Source organism: Cyanistes caeruleus, chromosome 3 (assembly GCF_971803275.1).
Source record: "Cyanistes caeruleus chromosome 3, bCyaCae1.hap1.1, whole genome shotgun sequence".
NCBI lineage: Eukaryota > Metazoa > Chordata > Aves > Passeriformes > Paridae > Cyanistes > Cyanistes caeruleus.
This window is the reverse complement of record NC_141703.1, coordinates 47,189,665-47,213,194: the sequence shown is the minus strand read 5'-3', so window position 1 is coordinate 47,213,194 and position 23,530 is coordinate 47,189,665. Positions and strand designations below refer to the sequence as shown.

The following is a 23,530-nucleotide window of genomic DNA, read 5'->3' as shown; positions in this document are numbered from 1 at the left end:
TGTTGCTCTTCTTCTCACTACAGCTCTGCATTGTCTCGTCCCTCCAGGGACACAGCTGATACTAATCTCTCACCTTGTGCTGCAGTCAGACAGAAGTTTTATTAACAATGACAATGGCACATCCTTTGCAGCGTCTTCCTGCTTCACTTAGAGCCTTTTCAGATGTTATCTTCATTGTTTCAAAGTAGCTATAAATACAAAAGTATTTACAATGAATTGTTTCCAAACAATTAATTACTGAACTGTGAGCTAAGTTTATATTGGCTTTGTTACTCCCAAACTCAAAACAGAGAGCAGAATCAGTTAAATAAATGCAATTCTTCATATTTGCAACATGAAAGATATCTGATCTATCATCATGGAGCCATTTTCATGTGCAAAATATGAGGTGTCATCTTGGACAAATGTGCCCCTGGATAATTTCAGGTTGGAATACAAACACTAGCTAGAAAAACCAAAATACATTAATTTTTTTTTGGTAATTTTATTTAAATTGGACTAATAATAATTAACATACATGCTACACCTTTTCTCATTTGTAAATCTCAAAGGAATATTGAAGTAGATAATACTAAGCAGGTCAAAAAATGGAGATGCCAGAGATTAGTTTACATGCCCAAGTCACATTGCTCTTCAGAAACAGACTGTCAAAATTAGATCTTTAACTGCTGAGACAGGAAATTCCAAATTTTCTCTTTGGATGTTTTCAAGTGATGTTGTTGGGGATCTTTGGTCATAGGCCTCAACAAAAAGACATAGTATTTAAATAACAGATATGAATGAATAAAATTAGGTAAAAGGTATGTTAACCTAATAAGGTTTTCTCTTTAATTTTCACATGGAACTAGAACAAAAAGCTCTCTGAAGATTTGGAAAGGATCAGATTTAATATATTGATTTTTAATTGTGTATCCCAGAGTTCATAAATTTGACTAGCACTTACCTAACTACCAAAATTATCAGTGGTTTATTCCTTTTTTCTAGCTCAGATAACAGTTAGAAACCTTGTTCTGAGAAAATGGAATATAATTCTGGGCTGTACATACTCCATAATCGATTCTTTCTACCCAAAAAAGGTGAGACATATTGTATTCTATAAAATATAGTATACTGCAAAACATGGTATACTACAAAGTAATAACTCAGGCTTTTCAGATGAATTTGAACAGCAAAAGGGTTTACTGGAAAGGATATTTGTGTGTAAAATCATGTGCAAGGGGTGATATTCCTAGTACTCTACCAAAGTGAGTTTTCATCTGACACTGAATCAATGTAAAAAAAGATTTTTTTCATTATGTGACATAATACAGACTGAAGTGATGTTTCTTCCACTGTCATGGTCTTGCTACTGATCTACTTTGGTTACTCTGAGAAGCATTTTATTCACCATTAAAATGGGAATGCAAACATAGGGAGGAAAAACCTGAAGCTGAGCACTATGGCAGAGTCAGAATGGCAGAGAAGCGCTGAGGCAATGAAGATCCCTGCCACTATGTGCAAACCTAGAAGCCTTTCATTGCTAGTCATAATGGGATTTTTTTCCCCTCCTTTATTCCTGTATAGCACATTCATATCAATGGAGGCTGAAGAGGAAGGAGATGCAGGAGATGGAGCCATCCCAGAGGAGTTATCAGGAGGACAGAGGAGATGATGTAATTCCCCAGAACTCCACCTCTCACTCCTTGCATAGACATTCAGTTTTCTGTCTCTCTTTTCTTTTGGAGGCAGGTTGCCAGGGGTAAGGCAATAGTAATTCTACTGTCACTGTGGATGCAAAGTGTTGTGATTCTTACTTTCACCATGGGAAGGTAAAACTAACCTTCAGTCAAACACTGCAGTTTAATATTTGGTAGAGGATTTTAAGCAAAAGGGTTTTAGCAGGGTTCAGGGGACAGTGATTTTGAGGCTGAGAAATGTCATATCCCAAAGTACCAAGCACCCTTTCATGAAGACAGTACAAAATGCTACTCAGAGCTTATGTAAGAGGCACAGAAAGCCCTTCAGAACACATCCTGTCTTTCAGCCCCAAACCTTCGGGATCATGAGCCAGGGCATGTTAAAGAACCTCAGACTGCTGAGGGATGAAGTCAGGCAATGGTTAGAGAATGCACACGAGGAAATGATGTCATGCAGCACAGGAGATATATCCTAGCCATGGTTGTCTGCATCAGACCCTTCTCTTGAAAACATCAGCATCACCAGTGCTTCTTTTAGTTCCCTGAGAAATATTATTGACTCCACAATGTCAGCCAGAGAGAAACAGAAATCCAGCTTCCTGTTCCAAGATGGGGAGCAATGGTTCAAATGCATTAAGCTCTTGCCTAGATTATATCTTGCCAAAAACTCAAGATTAATTATTAATTCTTCCTCGTTAAGTGCAGAATATGTGCTTGGTGGTTTGTAAGGCATTCAGAAAGCCAGCAAATATCTAACTGCTTTTAGATTCCATACCCGACCCTTCACAGCCATGCTTTTCTATCCCATTGAAACTCTGTTTGAATGAACAAGGTAATTTCAAAGACAAACAATTTACATAGAAAGATTCTGGAGGATATAAATATTTAAATTAGAGTTGTTTCAACTGGATATAGAGAGAAGAACTGACATGAATATACCTGCAAAAGCCACTAAACGGAAACATAGGAAAGTAACATTCTCTAGTTGTATATTCATTGTGTTCATAAGGTCAGTTCCTGGTTACAATCATTATACTTTGATTGTTATTTCTGGTTTGTGGGAATAAAGAGAAACTAATTTTTTTTTTTTTTTATAACAATAGAGTTGGGAAAGAAAATGAGACATCTGTGGTCTCGTTGGGATCTGGATAAAGCCAGTAGTGCATTCGCCATTAACTTGAATTTAATAGGATTAAATTTGATTTAATTCTCAGTTTTCTTTAATGCATTTTATAATGTGGTTTAAAGAGGCTCCAAAATTGAGATGATAAAACATTTCCAAATACAATGCAGCTAATATTCAAATAATACTTATCCCTAGAGGTATGTTACAGTAGTTGATACAGATGTCAAGAGAAACAGCCCTCAGATCTTGCTGGTATTTAGAACGGTTTGTTGGTATGGCTGCTGTGGCATGCTGGAGCTGCAGCTGAACCTGTCTGTCATTGGCAAAACTTATAAACATTTTCCAAACAGAAGAGCTCATGCTAGCAGAAGATTTTTTTGGCATTATAAGTCAATAACCATGAAACATTTCTGTTACTTGTTTTGTGTGACTCATTCAGTGAAGTCCCTGTCTCGCCTGCCACTCTGCAACTGTAACATGGTTATCACTGTTTTTGACAATGGAGAGTAGGGCCCCATACCAGCTGTGCCAGGCACAGGGTGTCCCCAGGAGAGGAAAGTGTGTGATGTGGGAGCAATATTAATGCTTTCTACAAATATCAGAGACTCCCAGAAGTCCATCTAGAAAATTGCTCTCTCTTAACTGAAGCCTCTTACCATGTTCCTGCTTTAATTTTATTTTGCAATAGTTCAGTGCAGGAAAAAAAAAAAAAATCTGTTCATTTTGGTGGGTAAAATAAGGTTTCATAGAGATTTAGGTACTTAACTAATAAGGAATTAATAGCTATAGAAAGCTCACCTCAGTAACACAAGAAGTGCAAGACAATTTGAAAGAAATGAGAATGTGAGAGCAGAGCCTGAATGCTGGAAGTTACATGGAAAGAGAATTTGATAGAGTTTTGCAGTGGGCTGTAAGAGAAGTGCAGCTTCTGTGTGCTGCAAGGTCTTTTCTGACTGAAATAGAGTATTCAGAAAAGTGTGCTGAGTATACTCACGTCACTGCTCATACTTGCTGCAATTACTTCTTGGTTGTGATGTCATAAAAATAGTAGGGAGTGTGATCCATATCCCTGTCACTCTGCATATATACATTTTGCAGTATGATAAGAGGGAGAATGAAAGCCCACTGGAACCTGGCATATACAGCTTGTTTCATTCTTTCACTATTTCTGTATAGAGGGTATGAATTTGGGAAAAAAAGTTCCTGAAAAACCTGTTCTTAGGCTGTAATAATGTGGTAGTGGTGAAACTATTTTGACTGCTCCTTTTAAAGGAATGCTTTGTTTTAGAACATCGTCAACTGAGGGCATGTTTCTAATGCAATTTTTTTATCCACTTATTTTTTGGGGGACTGCAACATATGTTTTTCCTCTTCCACTTTTTAATATTTTGGTCTCTGGTGAATACACATACAAAAACTTCCTTCCTTTAGTTAGAGTCCACAAATGAAGAACTTTTCTTTCTCTGATTGCAGATTAGCCTGCCAAGAAACAAACTCTAACTGGAGAACATCACTTTAATTTATTTATGGGATACAGATGACAAGGAAGTCTGTCCTCTTCTCAGGCTTTTTGGAAAGCTTTGGGCTGACCCAGCCCAACAGAGTTCATATGGCAAAGGCAAACTATGTTAGGAACCAAAGCCAATAGTCACTGCAAACCTCTGAACCAAAATATTCCTTTAGTGCTTGAATTTCCCTATAATTTGTGTAGATTCCCTTTTTGTCAATGAGGCTTGCAGTGGATAACTAGCTTAGTGCAATCAGACTAAACAACTGTGCTATTCATTCAGCAATTAGATGATAGCAGTAATGCATGCTTTATGGTTTCCGTTCTTCATTCTTTCCTTTCTTTTAAAGTCCTCGGAGACAAACCCTGAGATGTTTGGCAAAAAAAGAGGCTCCTGCTGAAAAATATATATATATTTTTTTCCCCTTTATTTAGTTAATAAGTTCTATTATCAGAAGTAGAACATCAGATCTGCATAGGAGGAAATGATCAGCTGGAGAAAAAGTAACTCTACAGTCATTTACATATATGAACATTTGCTTTGATCTATTTTAATGTTGGAGGAAGAACTTTTTTTTTTAATCACCAGCAGCATATGGCTTAATTTAGAATAAAATAAGTATATTTTGAAGGCAAATAGTTTTAGCAGAAACATAATAAAGTTTGTTTACTCTGTAAATTACTTGAGAGTGGTGTACTGCTAAAAGTGGAGAATTTTGCTTTTGTTGCAGAAGATAAATCTTTGTGGAAGGGTAGGTTTCAGTGTTTCAGCTTTCAGTTGGAAGTTTAAGCTTTGGCCAAAATCAGCTGTGATTTTTACCCTTTCCTTACTGCTGCACATACCTTCTCTGTGTTTGAAAAAAACAGATATATATGTGTGGTTAACTCGATGACATTGTTAGTGATCTTATTAACTAAGGGGCAAAGTTGACTTCTGTGTGTATTAAAAAAAAAAAGAAAAAAGTTTAACCATGTCAGTAGTAATATTATACTGTTTAGGAAATGTTCACTTCATATAGCTGGAAAGTAAAAGGTTATTACTACCTTTGCAATTTCTTATTCTGGCAATTTGTCTGTCCTTTGTTTTACATCAGCTTCTGTGTGACCTCAGACAGATCAAATAAATTCCCTGTACTGTAGTTTCCTTATTTAAGAGCTAATTCAAATCCCACCAAACTCAATGTGGGCACTGAGAGATTAAGTACTGGCAGATTTAGCTGTTGTAGTTTAAAACAGTGCAGCACCCAGATGTCTTTGCTGTCTCTTTTCAAAGGACTGCTTCCCCAAAAGGAGGCAAGGAAGGATAGGATACAAGCCATGTGTCAGTCTGAGCCATGGTTTGCTGAACAGAATACTAGATTAAACTGCAATGAAGGTATGTGCTCCTTAATAAACTGAGCTGTAAATGTGACAGTTGAGGAACAGATTCATATCCTGTTCTGTTATTCTGCAATATTGGTGATGACCTAAGACAGATGGCCAAGTCAAAAATATAGGGTAGTTATTCCTCTAACGATAAACATGAAAGATATCTGCCAGAGTTATGAAAATCCTCCCTGCATACCTCAAAAAAGTTAGAAAATGCTGATTTCTTTAAACTCTTTGAATATCCTGATTAAAAGAAATGAATTACAATAAAGAATCATTGTACATCTCAAGGGAAAAATGGTTACATTTGATTTTGAAATGCTGAAAGGAAAAGACATGGGAAAAATGAATCTCCAGCTGACTCCAAGTACATTTGATTTCTGTTCATACCACTTAATTTGTTTTCCAAAGATGCTGTTGTGAAACACCTTTCAGCATAAGGATTGTAATTTTTCTCACAATGACAATCAGTCAGGACAGTGTAGACCTTGAAATGGAAATAGAGAAAGATGGAGTAATGAGAAGCTGATGGGGCAGCTGGCATTCCAGCATGGTTTGTACTAACCACTGAGCTGAAATACCTTCTTAGTGCTGGGACATTCCTTGGAAGCTGCTCTAGTGCCTCTCTAATCACTTGAGTTCAGTGAGCTCAAGGTCACTCCACCTTTTTTAGATATTTAGCTGAAGTGCCCATGATTAGAATCTTGTTGCTGTGGGTTTCCTGTCTTGTCAGTGGTCAAGGACAGATGTTCAGAATCAACTGTCTTTCTCTCCATGGTGAGTGTTTGAAGAAGGAGAAAGAAGTGACAAGAGGAAAAGGCCTCAAACTGTGTCAGGGGAAGTTTAGACTGGATACTAGAAAGAGTTTCTTCAGAGAAAGGTGGTCAGGCATTAGAACAATGTACTCAGGAAAGTGGTGGAAGTGTTAAAAAAATGTGTTGCTGTGGCATTTGGTAACACAACTTAGAGGTGAACATGGTGATGCTGGTTTATGGTGGGATTTGATGGTCCTAGAGAGCTTTTCCAACTTTAATATTTCTATGCAGTATGGGGAACTGGGCTGTGGTCTGCCTCTTTTCTACTGACACCTTAGAGCAGCCTTATTGTTACAACAGAAAATTTAAGCACTGTCCTGCCAAAGGCAGAATAGTTCAGAGTTTTTGTTTTCAAGTCTGAAGCTGCAATCTGTATGCAAATTCTTCATATTACTTTTTCTTTAATTGGACTAAATGTAATATAATACTGGTAAGAGTAGAGGGCACAATATGAGTGGTACCAAATCATAGAGGGCTAACAGTATAGGATCAACACAATATTAGTTTAGCTGTTACCAGAAAAAGAGAGAAATATAACCCCGACTCCACTGAAAATCCATAGAACTAGTGGCATTTGCATGTTAATTATTAAGGCCTGCCTTGCAGTAGTGGAGGAAAATAAAAAATTTCAGAAAACTGTTAGTAGTGACTAGATCATGTACCCTACTTAACCTGAGAGAAAAGAGCAGTTCCATAACAGAAACAAGTATACTAATTCTCCCACATGTAGACGGTATTTGTTCAGTAAGTACAGTCCTTTAAAACCAGGAAAACACAAATAGAACAGCTGTTTCTGCGGATTAAGGCTAAGGGGAAAAAAGAATAAATTTATACAAAATTATCTTGTGTGAGAAACAAAAATTAAATGCAAAATACACATAAAAAATCCCAGTGATATGAAAAATATACTGTTTATTTTACAATAGAAACATTCTTACTGGTAAGGGTATGGCATTAGTTGAGTTCCGGCTGTAGTGAAGTCTTGGAAATAAATGTGTGGTTTTACAGGATACAAGCTATCATGCTGCCTTTGAGCTTGCTGTTTTTCACTTCTGGGATCTAAACAGTTACCAGTAATACATCATGAATAAATTTACTTTATTTGTACTGCTTAGAGTACAAATTTGTAGTATGTCATTATTTGAAGTTTGGTGTAAGTCTCAATTGAAACATTAAACTTCTTATGAACTGGAAATCTTGGAAATCCTTCAGAGGAAGGCTTATATTTATGATACTGTAGTCAGTGTTTCCATTATTTCCCCCCATTTTCAGGGATTTATAACTTAGTTGTAAAAAAAAAATCATTCTGGGCTGAAATTTGTCATATGGGATTGAACTCAAAGAACAATGTTTTTGCCCAGTTTGAAAATAAGTCTGATGACACATAAACCAAGGGATATAGAAATGATTAAATGTATTCTTTAGGGGTTGTTTTGCTTTATTATTATGTTGCATTGCCTTGTACTGTTTTCTACAATTAATCCTGTATTAATAACTTTATATTTCATTCCACATTCCTGTGTCTTGGACAAAGAATAGAGTGATTATGGCTGTGTTTACCACTGAAATGTAGTATGGTTGAGTGTTTCTGTAGCCCCTAGAAAAAATGGTGGTTACCTCTCCTGAATAGCATAGCTCACTAGTTTCTTGCATAGATGAAATCTAAGCAGATGAAGTGCCAATAGAATGACAGCTTTTGCCAGCTAGACATTGCCAAAAGCCAAACAGCCAACAATAAATAAATATGTAAATAAATAAATCCCCAAATTAGAAAAGAAAAAAACCCAAACAACCCCAAACCCAAAACAAAGCTCTAGATGATACTGAGTAGCTTAAAGGCAGCATAGCTAAGGCATTCTAGTTTCTGCAGTCAAGTATGGGATAACGTGATACTATATATTTTTCATTATTTTCATGATCTCCAGTTCTGTTCTGTAACTTTTCTCTAAAAAATCCTTTTTCTCTTTCTCTGATTCTGCTGCTTTTTTCCTATATCTTTCTTTCTTCTCTTGGCTTTCTCAGTCTCTTTTGGATTTAATTCTTTTGGGATCTTCCCTCTTGGGGAGTCCCACATCTCAGTTTTTATGATTTGAAGAAAACTCCTGGGCTCATTAGAATCTTGTTTCTCGTGTTTATTAGGATGTTACTACAAAACTTGGCAGGTCTCTCCAGACTGGCTGCACAAACCTAACTCACCACAACCTGCCTCATTTTGCTCTGATGGTACAAAATGGCCCCGAACCACGTGGGCTCTTCACCTTTATATCTATTTTTATCCTATTAACTATGGACATGTGTATTGTTATTGTATTTTAACAAATAAGTTTTCTATATTCACTTACATAATTAAAACTGTGACTAACTCTAAACTAATCATTTTTTTGTGCTCACAAAAACTGCAGAATCATAGAGAAGAAGGACGAAGAACTAAAAACAGCACCCTTTTTCCTCCATCTTTACTCCATGTGTGAAACCCCTCTAAAATCTATATTTTTCATTTCAATGATATATCAAACATTTTTCTACTTTCTACTTAACTTCTTACAAATCTTGGTTTACTCAGGGATATTTGGAAGCCCTTCTATCAATGGCAAATAGGATTGATTTTTTTTTTAGAGAATAGAATAAACAGAGAAATGTCTCTACATTTCTGGACTCCTACATGTTCCTAGCTCAGAAAATGACAACCTTTTCACATTCCTGTTACTCTCCCATTGTAACATCACAGTAATGATGATCAAGACAAAAAATAAGGTTTGTTTTTGACATTAAATAATGTTCACAACTGTGCAGAGAAAATTCATGTGGCCAGAGCTCAATTAAAGTTGAAGCTGGCCAGCACTGTGGGGGAAAATAAAAATAGCTTAAAAAAAAATATGTTAATAGCAAAAGACAGTCCAGAAATTACACTGGCCAGTTTCTTGATGAGGATGGTCACCTCACAAACAATATTAACCTATTAGAGATCATTGAAAGAAGATCCATTAAGATGGTGAAGGAGAAGTTGTATGAAGAGCAGCTGAGGTCACTTGGTTTGTTCAGCCTGGAGATAGAGGGGACTGTGGGGGTAATCTCATTGTAGTCAGGGGAGGCACCTGCTGCCCCTTCTTCCTGGTGACCAGTGATAGGACCCATGGGAATGGCACAAAGCTATGTCAGGGGAAGTTTAGGTTGGATATTAGGAAAAGGTTATTCACCCAGAGCTCTGGAACAGGCTCCCCAGGGAAGCAGTCACTGCACCAAACTTGACAGAGTGCAAGAAATGATTGAACAACACTCTCAAAAACATGGTGTGATTCTTGGTGTGATTGGGGCTGTCCCATGCAGGTCCAGGAGTTGGACTTTGATGATCTTTGTGGGTCCCTTCCAATTTAGGATGTTCTGTAATTCGGTAACTGTTCAGTATTAATAACTTGGGGTAAAACATCTGAATCAATAACTAGGTATTGTGAAATTATGAGAAATGACTGAAATAGAATTGCAGAAAATCAAAGCCTAATTTTGGTGTACGTCTAAGGATAAAGGAATAAAAGAGGGAAGAAATGTGCACAGAAAGAAACAGAAAAGAGGAATGAAAACAGTAGTATGTGGACTAAGTTAGGGAGCATAGGGTTAAACTGTCATATTAAGGAGTAAAGTGAAGAATTTGGGGATCAGTTAAGGAAATTAAACCTGTAGTGTTGAAAATGGAAAAAATGTATTTACAAATGTTCCTCAAGAAGTGTAAGAAATATCATGCTTGAGAGTGGTTTTATTTAATCTATTTTAATTTGTACTTTGTTGGTAAAGGGTGCGTGACACAAAATGAGGCATTGGCAACACAGTTAAATGAAACAGGCAGAGCTGACTGACTGACAAACCTGAAGGAAAGGGATTCTAATAATTCCTGTCGTCATCGGCAAGATGTCTTCCCGAGAGGGAAGGCAGGATGTGCTAATTAATCACAGCAGTGTGATCCAGTACTGGAAAAGGCATATGACACATAGAATATATCAGTCATACGGACTCAGATGATGTTTTGGTGGGGTCTCCTTCACATTACTTACAGTTTTGACCATCCATATATTTAGAAACGTGTTAAGCTGAAACAAGAAGGAGGCAGGAAACACAAGATAGCTGGGGAAATGCAGTTTCTGAAAAGAAACTTCATGGATATGGAATTTAACCTACTGAAATGAAGACTGGGACGAGGATTTCATTGCTGTCTCTAAATGTGTTAAGGGCTTAATGCCAGAAAGGCAAAAAGCTATGATGAGGGCCAGTGTTCATATAAAAACTAGATGCATGTAAAATAACCAGAAATACATGCAAATCAGAAGAAAGTTTTTAACTGCTGGAATACTGAAGCTCCAGAACAGATTGAATAAACAAACAGCCCAACATTCTCTAAGTGCAACTTTATAAGTTCATGAAGGATATCCTATGGTATGGGTGACTGCAACAGCAGGAAAACAAACCTGATGAACCACAAGGTAATTTTTCTCTTTGGTAGATGCCCTGATTTTTAAAAGTTATTTCTTGAAACTTTCACTGTGTTGTTTTTCTTGAAAATGTTCATAATTTTCCTTTGAAACTCATAGTAGCCATGACCTGGTGACTGGAAATATTTAGTAAGTTATAGATTTATTCTATTATGAAGAATCTATTTTAGGGATATGGAAAATTAAACTTTTAAATACATATATTATTACCATGATATATGTGTTTAATTTAGTGGTATGGTTGTTAGCCTCCTTATCTTGCTAGTGCAAGCCGTGGAAAGCAAGGGAACAACCAGCTGACTCTTTTGCATATCATCTAAACAACACTCATGTATTCCTATTCTCAACCTCCATGACTTTCCTGTTACTCTGCCACCTGCCAGTAATATTCTTCTTCTGAGATGATCAGTGGAAAGCCTTAGCTTACACCAAATTTTAAATAGATACACATATGTTTCAGAGGTTATTCTAGGTTCGGTGTGGCTTTCATGAATCACAATATATATAGCTGTGTACTTACATACAAAGTATGAATTACTGATCTTGGCTCATAGCTGTATTTAATGTAGCATTTATTTTTTTTGGGCATTGCTGAAATCTTCAAAAGATTGTGCATTTTGACTATTATCCTTATGGTATAAGGTGAGACTTCATTATAACAGTTCAGGATGAGGATAAAGATATGCAGGTTAACTGTGGCTTAAAGGAATAGTGGAAACAAAGAAGAGAAGATCAGCAGAGAGTGACTTCAGATTCAGACTGAATCCTCTTTTTTATTGCTTCTTACATTTCTGTTGGTGGGATTTACAATCTGGCAAGCTACCACCAAATTAATGAAGTTCATGGACTGGAATTTCACCCAGAGTTATAGTTATTTGTATTGACATGTATCATTTCCTTTATGCCCTCTGGCATTTTTGTCTGTACCTGTTCTTTCAAGAATACAGTATATATTTTTTCGCCAGGTTTGTGAGATCCAATCTACTAAAAAAACCCATTGGTATTCATCCCCTAATATTAGCTTTGATCTGCCAAACATACTTCATATCAGTGGGCAAAAAGAGGAGTGTGGGCTGAACGTTTTCCACACTGACTTAGTATGCCATAAAAGCTTGCACAGGCCACTCCTCAGTTCCTGCATAGGCCTGCCTCCACTGCAATGAAGTTCTGACAGCTTCTACCTGGATTTAATACAAGATCAGCTAAGCAGGTGTTGATATCCTTAGCTATATTTTAAGGTCACAGTTTACAAAACCTGAGACACTGTCACCTGTGGTTTGCTGTCAAGGGCTGAAAGGATACTTTGTCACTGCACAATACTGTCAATATGTTGATTTCCTCTATGTCTAGCAAAAACAGAGCGTGGGTTTTGTCTGCTAAAATTACACTTAGGATTGCCTTTGTTTTTCTTTCTTATTTTCATAAGCCTTTCCCTTATTAATCCAACTTTTTAGTCAAAACAGGACCATAATATTGAATCTGTAGAACAGTAATTATTTTTGCTTGGTACATTGTGACAGTCTTACTAACTTCAGTAGTACTCATCTTTTCTTTGTTTGATTTTATTTTTGGACAGTGGACTCATTTCGGGAAGCACTGAGTAAAAGAGCCTGCTGATTTGTGCCCTAGACAAAGTGACACAAAGTTGCTCACATCCATACTACCAAAGACCACTCTGAAGTAGATATTTCCTAGGCTTAACAGTCCAAAACAGAGACTGTGAGTGAGCTAACTTTTAATCTGCATGGGCAATCAGCAGTTCAGTAGTTGAGTCATTCCCTGGCCCTTTTTCATTCAGCAGTACAGTTATAGCTTTAGGCAATGTCTATATTAGTAAATAAAGTGAACCACGGCTCATCCTCTGGTTCTGGGTGTGTGCACAGCAAAATTTGCGCCCATGTAACCAAATATTCTTTTACCTCTGTCAAGGTTGCCTTCACATATGGCAACAGCTGAGAGCAATCTGTGGCTTGTGCTAGCCCTAAACTGTGAATGGTCTGGAAGGCTGGCATTGAGATCAAATCTCTCAGGGAATGTAATTAATAATGATTAAGTAGATTGGTTGTGAGATGGTACTTTAGTTTATGTCCTCAGTCTTTGAATTTTACTGTCACATGCAGTAGCCATCAGTCCATCTGCTATCTGAACCTGCATTTCCTTCAGAAGAAAAAATTGCTGAGCACCTACAACTCTTTCTATCCCATCCTTCTGATTTTGGCACCCTTTGCCATGCCTGTGTGCCACTCTCTTTCTTACTTTTGGCACCTGGTCCAAGATTCCCTTTGCTCCAGGCCTGTCTCTGTACTTGATCTCCATCACCCACCTCTTCTGTTCTCCATGCTCAGGATGAGTATGCCAGGTCTCCTTCTAACTCCTTCCCTTCAGCACTCTTCTTTCCCTGCCCTTATCCTATTATGCTCCCTTTTTCTTTTTTTCCTTTTTTCCCTCACCCCAGCCCTCCCAATTTTGCCACATTTCTCCTCTAGTTCTCCTTACCTTGCTTTTTGCATGGCTTCCAGTCCCCATATCCCTGTGCTTTCCACACCTCCACATCCCCTCCCAGGCTCCATGGAAGGTCTGTTTTCCTCACCCTGTGGCCTGCCAGTGTGTTGCTGGGTGTCCACAGAGAGCCCCAGCTGCTCCTGCTTTCCATGTCCAAGTTACCAGTGCCCAATTTTTTTCAATGCCCTTTCCTCTGTCCACATCTTCCATGGATGGAAGAAGCAGTCAGCAGGGATGCTCAAGCCATCACCTGTAGTTCTAATTTTCTTCCCTCAGGGAAGTACATGCACGTTTGGGTGAGCAGAAAGTGTAGTGAGAAACTGTGTCATACCCAGGGAGGACCCCCCTTTCATGGAACCGTAATGCCTGAATTTAGGCTCTGCTTTACATAAGCCTAAGTGCTTGATAAGCCTCTTTCTCATTCTAATGTTTCCTGTTGGCTGGGTTTTGCCACAGAAAGTGTAAAAAGAAACAAGTAAAGGGAATTCAGCTGAGATTAGAGTCCAGGACATTGAGTCTACAGATCCCTGATGAATATGTTAAAAATGTTTTTGAAAATTTAAAATGTGAGTTTCTATGCAGACATACATCACTGACAGAAAGTCAGCTTCCCCCTCTCCATTTTCCTGTCACCCCAGACTTCAAACTTCTACTTTCTGCACAAAAACACTTGGAATTCTCCAGGAAAAGGTTGCCAGTATTTTTTCAACATTGCTAAACAACAGATTTTCTTTAACCTTATTCTCAGAAACAGCTGTACCATTTTGGATGAAACTTCCTGAAATATTTCTGCCTCAGGCAGACACCTGGCATGGAAAATTTCAGCCCAAACATTTAAGGTTTGGCAAAGTGATATGCAGCTGAAAACAGGCTTTATAATGAGAAGTGTTGGGTAACTTTAATAAGAAGCAAAATTACCAGCCTCACCCCAGTACCAATCCTAACCAATGTGCCAAGCTCTATGATAAAATACTTAGTTTAAATGAATGAAGTCCTTACATATCAAAGGACAAAAAATAACTAGGAATATAGTCTTCTTCCAGATATAACAAGCATTTCTGACTTATGGCTTAGTGATGTAAAGAGAATGAAGTAGATTAATAACAAAGCCTAAATTGTAATCTTGAATTTGTGTCTATTATAGACAAGACTGAAGAGTGTGATGTGCATTGACAAAGTAGGTAAAACCTTTGTTGCATAGAACTTATGTCTTTGAGTCATTCAAAAGTCAGATGGTTTATTTTCCCCAAACACACCCCAAAGTTTTAGCTGGAAAACCACTTAGACATTAAGATGGCAAATGTAAGTTCTGAACACAATAACATAATTTATTAATCTTTCAGCAAGCCACCCCAAATGTTTAACAACTTATTTTTCATTTAATTTCCTCTTCCAGCACAAGAAGAACTTAATTTCCTAGTTCATTTGCTCTCCTCTCTAAAATATAGCCCTGTCATGGTAGTCATGTTGTTCTTTAACCAAAATAAGTTGATAAATATGAAGATGTATAATAAAATTTGTTCTTCTATGCACAAATAGAGTGAAATAGCTCTGTAGTTTTCATATCTGTAAAAACACATTTTATTGTACTTTTAATAGAAATAAATTTAAACAATATGAATTTATTTAGTAAATGAGAAGTTAAGCAAAAAGTATAAAAAAAGAAAATGGAAGCTGAGGTTAAGGTAATACTGCTATTTCATAGCCAGTCTGCATTTTGGGATTTTCTGGGGCCATGTTTGGAGTGTCTGAATTCTGCTCAACATACAACTTTGGTGGATTTCAGGCACCTAGTTATCATGGAATAACTCCTATTGCCCCCTCACAAGCAGTATGTAAGCTTTAGAGACTCTTAGAAATGTAATAACACCTGGTCCTGTGCAGGGCCAGGAGCTGGACTTCACCAATCCTTGTGGATCCCTTCCAACTCAGGATATTCTACTCTACTCTACTCTACTCTACTCTACTCTACTCTACTCTACTCTACTCTACTCCTATTCTATTCTATTCTATTCTATTCTATTCTATTCTATTCTATTCTATTCTATTCTATTCTATTCTATTCTATTCTATTCTATTCTATTCTATTCTATTCTATTCTATTCTATTCTATTCTATTCTATTCTATTCTATTCTATTCTGCTCTGCTCTGTTCCTGTTCCTGTTCCTGTTCCTGTTCCTGTTCCTGTTCCTGTTCCTGTTCCTATTCCTATTCCTATTCCTATTCCTATTCCTATTCTTCTTTGTCCTAGAGAAAGAAACACAGTCCCTGAGCACGACCTTCACTTGGGAGAGAAAACCAGGTGCCCAGCTGAGTAATTCATACTTCATTTATGCTTCACTGAAGTCAAGAAGAGGCATCATCTCTTTAGTACACTCAAACTTTCCTCATTCATCAGCCCTGAGTTCAGTTCAAATAATGGGAGATGACAATCAAGAAATAGCTTAGTCAGTATCCTACAAAGAAAGAAGAGTTTGCTCCTTCAGTCAGTACTTCCTGTGTCCTGGCTTATGGCTTGTCCTACTGGATCAAACTGCATGAGAAACAGGGTCCTGATTTTCATCTTTCTCTGGGACTACTCTTACCAGTAGCCTCAGGGAGAAAGTGGGAAACCGAGGGCTTTCCTCTGTCTTTCATTAGAACTGTATGCAATAGAAGCTTGGTAGTAGAGGGCAAGTGGTCAGGCACATTATTTTGAAGCTGAAGCTCTGTAGCTAAAATAAGGGTCCTAAAAGCCCATTTTAGTTTGCTCTAGACTTCATGTTGTAGAAGACTGTAGAAACTGGCATGAATTGAGATGCCTCTGTGATGCCTCAGAATCTGTCCCAGTCTGCTTCTATCAGTAGAAAAAACATTGTCTAGATTTTCTGTACAAAAAAACCTCCTTAGGCAACATACATGGACACTATTTGTATCATCTAGATCCTCTTAATATTGATAAAGTTTATTTCATTTATGCCAAAAGCGCATTAGATTTACAACATGAAACTATGACCAGTAGTAAGAGATGCTGAATCACACATCTAACAGCTGCAAATTGTGGGAGCTTCCTTTGCTAACAATACCTTTAATGCATAGTGACCAATAGAATTATTTTAAAGTTAATTTATCCTTTAAACTTGTACCTTTAGGGGAAAAAAAAGTACTTAATGTAAGTATAATCTTCTTCATTGAGTCAACTTATAGTACCTGTCTTAAGATACAACATTAAAAAAAAAACCCAAACCAAACAAACAACAAAACAACCCCATACAGGATAAACAAGGGTATAAAAATCCTGTGTCAGAACAAGATACATGTAACTAAAATCATGTTGGACAGCCTGATGTATTTCATACACCATCACTGGCAAACAACTTTAAAGAAGTACCAGGAGTACATGACATGATGGAGTCAGAGGAATGCAGGAAACAGACAGACTCCACTTTCTGAGAAGACTGTCTGATGGGAGGGATCACCCAACTGAGAACCATGTCACTGCAGAGAGCAAGGACGAGTCTGTGGAGTCAGCAAATGGATGTGTCCTGTCACTTTACAGTGGGAGCTGGGAGGAGAATCTCTCTTTTTCTGAGGGCTGAGCAAGTAATTTAGACACACGTTGTGTATCACATAAAAGCCTCATGTATTTTATTGCATGGTAGTAACACAGGAACTTGTTTTAAGGATTGTTTAAAATCCTGACAGCTGTTAGTCAGCAGAAGAGACGTCTTCCCCACTGCTAGGATGCAGCGGTGCTCAGTATCCTCAGGAGACACCAGGTCAGAACACTAGTGACTAACTTGGATGTTTGTAAGACCTTTTCCAGCTTCCATGGTACATGTGCAATTCAGACAGCATAGACTGAGTGCCCTGCAATCCCACAGACTTGGTAAAAGTGTAAAACGGTTGTCTCTAATGGCATGACTACAGCATGCCGTTCAGCAAATGTGACTTGGGGCCTCATTACTGTGTCTCCACTTCTGACATTTATAGTTAAATGATGTTGTTGATTCCGGCAAGAGACGTTACAATTTCTCTAATTAAAGGAGGGGAAAAAAAAACAACCCAAAACAATCTTCTTGTTCCTTCCCAGATTGTTTCCATTTACTGCAAATAAGCATGAGTTCCTGCCTGGAAGCACTATCTGCAAACTGCAGTCAGATGTAAAAGAAGCCTAATCAAGCTTGGGAACCAGGCCTTAATTAGACTGCTTGGAAAACAGAGCAGAAGAGCAAATGAAAATTATTAACCATCACTCATGATTCCTGTTTCTAATTTTAAAGAGGAAATCATGCATTAATCAAACTCTAGCCCTAAGCTCAGAGACGTGTTTTAGAAGTATCCTGAAACAACAAGAGGAAATCTTTTGAGTGTTTAGAGAATGCAACTCCTGATCAGCTAGTATGTGTAGCACCATACATTTTGACATGAAATAATCTGTGTTTCAGTATGCCTAGATTTTGTTGGATCCAAGAAAAACAAAATCAGTACCAACTGAAATGAAGGCTCATGACAACAATTGGGGTTAAGCCTGGGCTTTGTTAAAGGAAAACAGAAATGAAGTGTATGCTGTTTTCATGGATAAAAGAAAGATATGGAAGGGTAATAATAAAAGGAGCAGTGCAGTAACATTGTTTCTATTGTGTGCTTTTGTCATAATAAAGAAACTCTTTGGTTCACATAAACAACATTTACTACAAATTGTTTCTTATAAAAAACAACAGGCACGAGCATAACCTTTACACATTACCCACAGATCACTTGAGATCATGTAATAGGATTTATCAGAACTTACCTCATAGTTTCTGTTATATTTGGACTATAAAGATAATTTTCTATTTTTTTGGCAAATTCATGTGAATTTTCTGGCTGTAATTCAGAAACTAGCATTTTCTGGCAGAGTCATATTGAAGTCTTCGACTTTTGTGGAAATCTCCAGAATGAAGAGAGAAAATGGACTCTGCATTAAACATTGCACCCATTCTTGTTGGAAACATCACATTACAAACAATGCTCACTTTTTTCAAACACAAATATCTAAGCTTCTTTCTTTGAATTACAAACAATGCTTTCTAGAACACACCAATTTTCCCCCTAGCTGTCCAAGCATTTCCCAAGTATTGCCTATTCAGATTTCTAAAGCTAGTGGTTTCGTGAAATGGCATATCTAGAAGTGTTGATGGCATGGATGTTTGTGTTGCTTTTGTGACTAACAGGCCACAGTTACTGTTCTGTGAACAGATTAAAATGTGAATGACAAATGAGAAAAGTACAGGGATTTTTTTCATCTATCATGATATATATGTCATGGTTTTTTAGGACTAAGCAATGAAGCTCAGTCATCAAAGTTGGTGATTTGATAGAGCATAGTGATCTGGAGGAATAGGCACAGATGAGGGTTGCTAAGTACTGAACTTTAGTGATAGTTTTGGCGTGGTTTCTTCTGAAATCTTGATGAGTAACCTCCACAGTTTGGCCCTAGGAAGAAAACATTCTGAACAAAGTGAAGGCTTCAGGCTTCGTAGTCCAGTTTGGTGGCATCTCCCTGATTGATATAATATAGATCAGAGCATTTTACTTTTAATTGAAAAATTCAACTAAACAATCGTTTAGTTGCTTTGGCTGAAACTTTTTTTTTTTTTTTTTTTTTCTTTTTCTTCTGAGGTGCAGCCAATCTGGGTGATGCCCTGGCTGCTAGAATTCAGCTGAAGCCCTTTTACTAAATTAAAAGTGACAGGATTTCAACTCCTTATTTCAGTGGATGACTAAGGACAAGATAGAGCATGTCTCGTTTAAAAATTGGTGCAAGTGCCTTGGAGGTGAAAGATGAAGGTTTAAATCCTCTTAGTCTGAACAAGGAGTTAGACACACATTTCCCATCAGTGATGTGAGTGCTGTAAACACCATACTGTTGTGCAAAAGTGTGATAGGAGTATAAAGTTTTGTAACAAAGTAGCTGAGACTTTTGCTTCATGCTAGAATGAAAGTTGCCTCTATATGTATTATTTTCAGCCGTTTAGTTTAGGCTGGGATCAGAAGCAGAGCTCAGATGGTAGGTAGGAAGGACATTTGTAATTCAGAACAACACTTTCCTCATTTTTAGATTCCTGGAGGGTTTTCATTTCAAGATTTAGTCACATTATGGACAATGGAGAAAATAGTTTAACACAACTTTGAATAATTATATTGTCTTCTTAATGCCTGTAGCTCTTTCATTTGTCATCTTTGCCCTTCTGATTTTGAATTTAACCATTGCAGTGTAGCCTTTTTTCTAAGCAGTACCACAATAGCAGTCTGCTGATATCTGCCGTGTTTTAGTAGTTATGGAAATGCGCCCTGCCAAGTTTTGCTTTCAGGTTAATATACTATTCCAGGGACTACCATGTGATTTCTTGTGGTAATTATTTTTCCCTGCTTTCTTATCCTATATCTGCAGTTATCCATCAGAACCATACAGCTATCAACACTCACAACCCAGAAGTGGAAATGAACCTGTCACTGTTTGTTCCATATTTATGTATCAATGTAACAGCCTAGAAGAAATAAAAATTTGATTTGATTTTGAGTGTGTTCCAGCATTACATACTTATGTGCCATGACCAGTGTCTCATATCTGCTAACCCCGCTTTTTTTTTCTTTCCTTTTGATTTTATCTTGGCATTCATTTTTAGTCTTTACATGTTTTCAGTTATTATTGTAACTACATGTTTTTGGGTAGCAATTGAAAAGTTCTAGGTGCTTTCCAAACATTAAAAAAAAAAAAAAAAAAAAGCTCAGTTTCTTGGCTATTGTAATCATGTACTTGCAGGTCTATCTCAATGCACCCTCTATGTGAAATATGCCCCCACAAGCACGTGGCTTGTTTGATTTATAGCTGCTTGTGTTTTTCCAAGTGACTTGACTGTTGAAGAACTCCAATGACTGCTCTGTTTGTGTACTTTAGCTGAAGCTGGCTCAAGCACTTAGGACTGCACACTGGAACAACTTATTCATACGGTTTGGTTTTGCTTTACATTCATCTGTGTTTAGTTCCCTTCGCTCCACTTTTTTTTGTCCTACATTTGGTAATTCCAAACACCATGTCTGCTCTGTTGTTCTATTCTTTTGTTAGTTTCACCCTGTAGATTCTCAGTGATTGAATAATGGTGTCACTTCATAACAAACCAGGAAGATATTCGTGAGCTTCACTCGCTCTTCTGGATTTTTCTTATTGCTCTCATTTGATGTCATTGTTGTGTTAAGATGGAGGCTTGGCTGTAGTCGATGAGGACAACAATGGGTCCAGTGTTTGAGGCTGAATTCTGGCCTGCCTTTATTTACCAGTAGGGACAAAACCTTAGAAGTCTGACTGCATCCCTCACATCTCAAGCTGAACTTAGTTCTGCCATATGGAAGACAGGTTGCAAGCAGCTAATCTATGTCAGGTGCACACAAGATAGAGGGTTCAGCCATTTTTACAAATTCATTAGCAAAATTGCTCACCTGAGACATTCCCAGTTTAGCTTTGCTTTACTGTTCTATTGCAGAATTCCTTCCTGACCTAGGAGAAAGTAGCTTCTGAGAAAATATTTGCATAAAATGAAAATTGCAGTACTTCTATATCAGTGTTATGAAGTACTGCCATGCTTTGAGAACAGGGATTCTACAAACTCTTTAGGTATGTGGAATCAGACACTCACGCAGCAGGGAGATTTCCAGAGCTGATTCAGAGCATCTTTGCAGTCTACAGGCAGGCCTACTTACAAGTTCAGAGCCAAATTTGTTCTTAGAAACAAGATTTAGGCAATAAGGAGATGACCTCACTGAAAGACATGAAGGAGTACATCATGTACAAACCTTTCTCTTTATTTCAGGATGAGGGAAACAATGTAGTGTTCAAATACACTCCTTTTCCTACTTGCCTGCCAGGGATATATTGCCATCTTACTTTGTTTTTAACTTTCACTTATAAATGATTGTAAAACAAGACAGAACCAGCAGATAGCACAAAGTGTAATAAACTCCTTCAGAACTTGATTAAAAAAAGAAAGGAAGAGTTTATGGCAATGGAAGCTGGAAATCCATTTCAACATTTACACACAAGGGAAGGAATGATATTTGTTTTTCTCTCTACTCTTTCCATGCATTCTACTTTTTCCTATGTCTATAAAGGGTGCTTAACATTGATGTAGCTTGAGCTGAGGATGGTCTTTGAAAAACAATAAACAGAAATGCTTAAAGATTGCCCTGCATATGGCAACCTGCATTCCTGGTATTGACTGCTCTGCTGCAGGGGCTGCTGCTGCTGTTTCAGTGTTGGTATTGACAGGCCTGTTAGGCAGGCTGGCTTTGATCTAGCTTTTATGTTCCTTTACCATAACACAAGCCGACTTTATTGGACCAATTAAAATTTCAGTCTTCCCTTCTTATCTCCATAGGGTAGACCAGGGATGGAGCAAACTGAAGTTAAGCATTTTCATTTGTATTGGGTTTATGAATTCTCGGCTGATGTCTTGAGTTTATAAAGTGCAATTTGCTTTGACCCTGCTTGTCATTTATGTGGTAAATATTTTAAGATCAAGAATTAAAAAAAGTATCAAATCAAAGTATCAAAGGTCAAATGTCAGTAAAATTATAGCATTTGTTTAAATTGCTTATATTATTTTGTTAAAAAGGAGTTTTGAAAATATGACATTTAGAGAAGACCAAAGTGAAAATAAGATCAGAGGTGATTTCATAAGTATCATTAAGATATTCAAGTTGTGATCCTGACATCCTTCCTGTGCCAGAATTATGTGGCTCCAGAACGTGCAGTGAACTTGTCAGATTAATTATCTAGTGGTCAATATTATTTTTTACGTTATTGTTATTTTCCACAGTATCATCTCATGCTGTGGCTGCTGTGCTGGGACAAGTGAAGTGTCCAAACTGATTCCCATTTTGGGGCTAGCAAAATTTCAGATGGATTTTAGCTGCCCAAGCCACAGCTCTTCTCTTATTGAGTATGAGCACCAGTCCTGATGAAATTCTCACTGACCCTGGTGAAAGCAGTCTTGGTTTCTAATTACAGGCTTAAAATACAAATATAATAATCTATCTTGGTTTACTAATGTCATGCAAAATGAATTTATCCTTTTATTACTGCTCCCATATTATTAAAGCTTCACATACAGAGAAGGGTTTTTAACACAAAAGAGCTGTGTTTGTTTAATATGGTGTTATAGCTGCCCTGAGACAGTTGGTTTTGGTGCCTCACAGGAAATATTTCTTAATGTGAATGTCCATCATCAGTCTGTATGTGTAAAAGCACAAATATTACTCCTCTTTTGCCTGTCTCTAAGTATTTCTCAAGGACTTGCTAGTCATTGCATGTTACAATTATAAAGTACTAGTAAATTATGTAGTAACAGGATTTTCCTGGGCACTGGAATCAGGTCTTCTTTTGAGATGCATTCCCTCTCATGGTTTTGGAAGAGCAGTTCTCAGCCTCCCAGTCATTTCCCAGGCTTAGGAATGGGTATTCACACAGATAAGGGATAATTTCCATTTGTCAGCCTGGCTCTGGCCATGATATTTCAGAAAGGAGGAGAATATAACAGGCTTGGACAGTTCCACATCAGTGGATGTCCGGGCTAGAGAACATTTTGGCACACAGTTAATTATCGGTGTGAGCTGATGACAATCCTGTCTTGTCTTTCAGGACTCTGCTCTAGACTTGTATCGTGCTGATGGTTTCAGTTTTAGGATGCAGTGTTTTTATAGGAATAAAAAAATGCATTGCAGGAGGGGTTTTAATATAGGATTGAAGAGATGTTACTCTATTTGACGGGATTGCTTAAATAACAGGAGGTGTCAAGAAGCTTGATAAGTTAATTCTGGTGAATTTTTTGTTGCATTATCCTTCTGAAATTCCTGAAGGAAATAAAGATTCCAAGAAGCAAGACTTTTTACTGCTCTCAGTAAGTCTATTTATGAAAAAAAGAGGGTGGGGCAAAGAAGGAAAATTAAAAAACTTCTTAATTGTTTCTAAAAGCCTAATGAAGGTCAGAAACTGTGTGTTCCCTTGTATTTTTTTCTTTTAATTAGAAAAAAACCT

The 23,530-nt window shown here is 37.4% G+C and overlaps 1 long non-coding RNA gene across 1 annotated transcript; it reads left to right on the top strand.

The window, feature by feature from the left end:
* The first annotated feature begins 19,224 nt into the window (after positions 1-19,224).
* On the top strand, positions 19,225-20,040 carry LOC147654133 (uncharacterized). Its single transcript, XR_015283992.1, has 2 exons — positions 19,225-19,342; positions 19,892-20,040. It is a non-coding gene; the product is annotated as an uncharacterized LOC147654133 (long non-coding RNA).
* Positions 20,041-23,530: the final 3,490 nt, after the last annotated feature.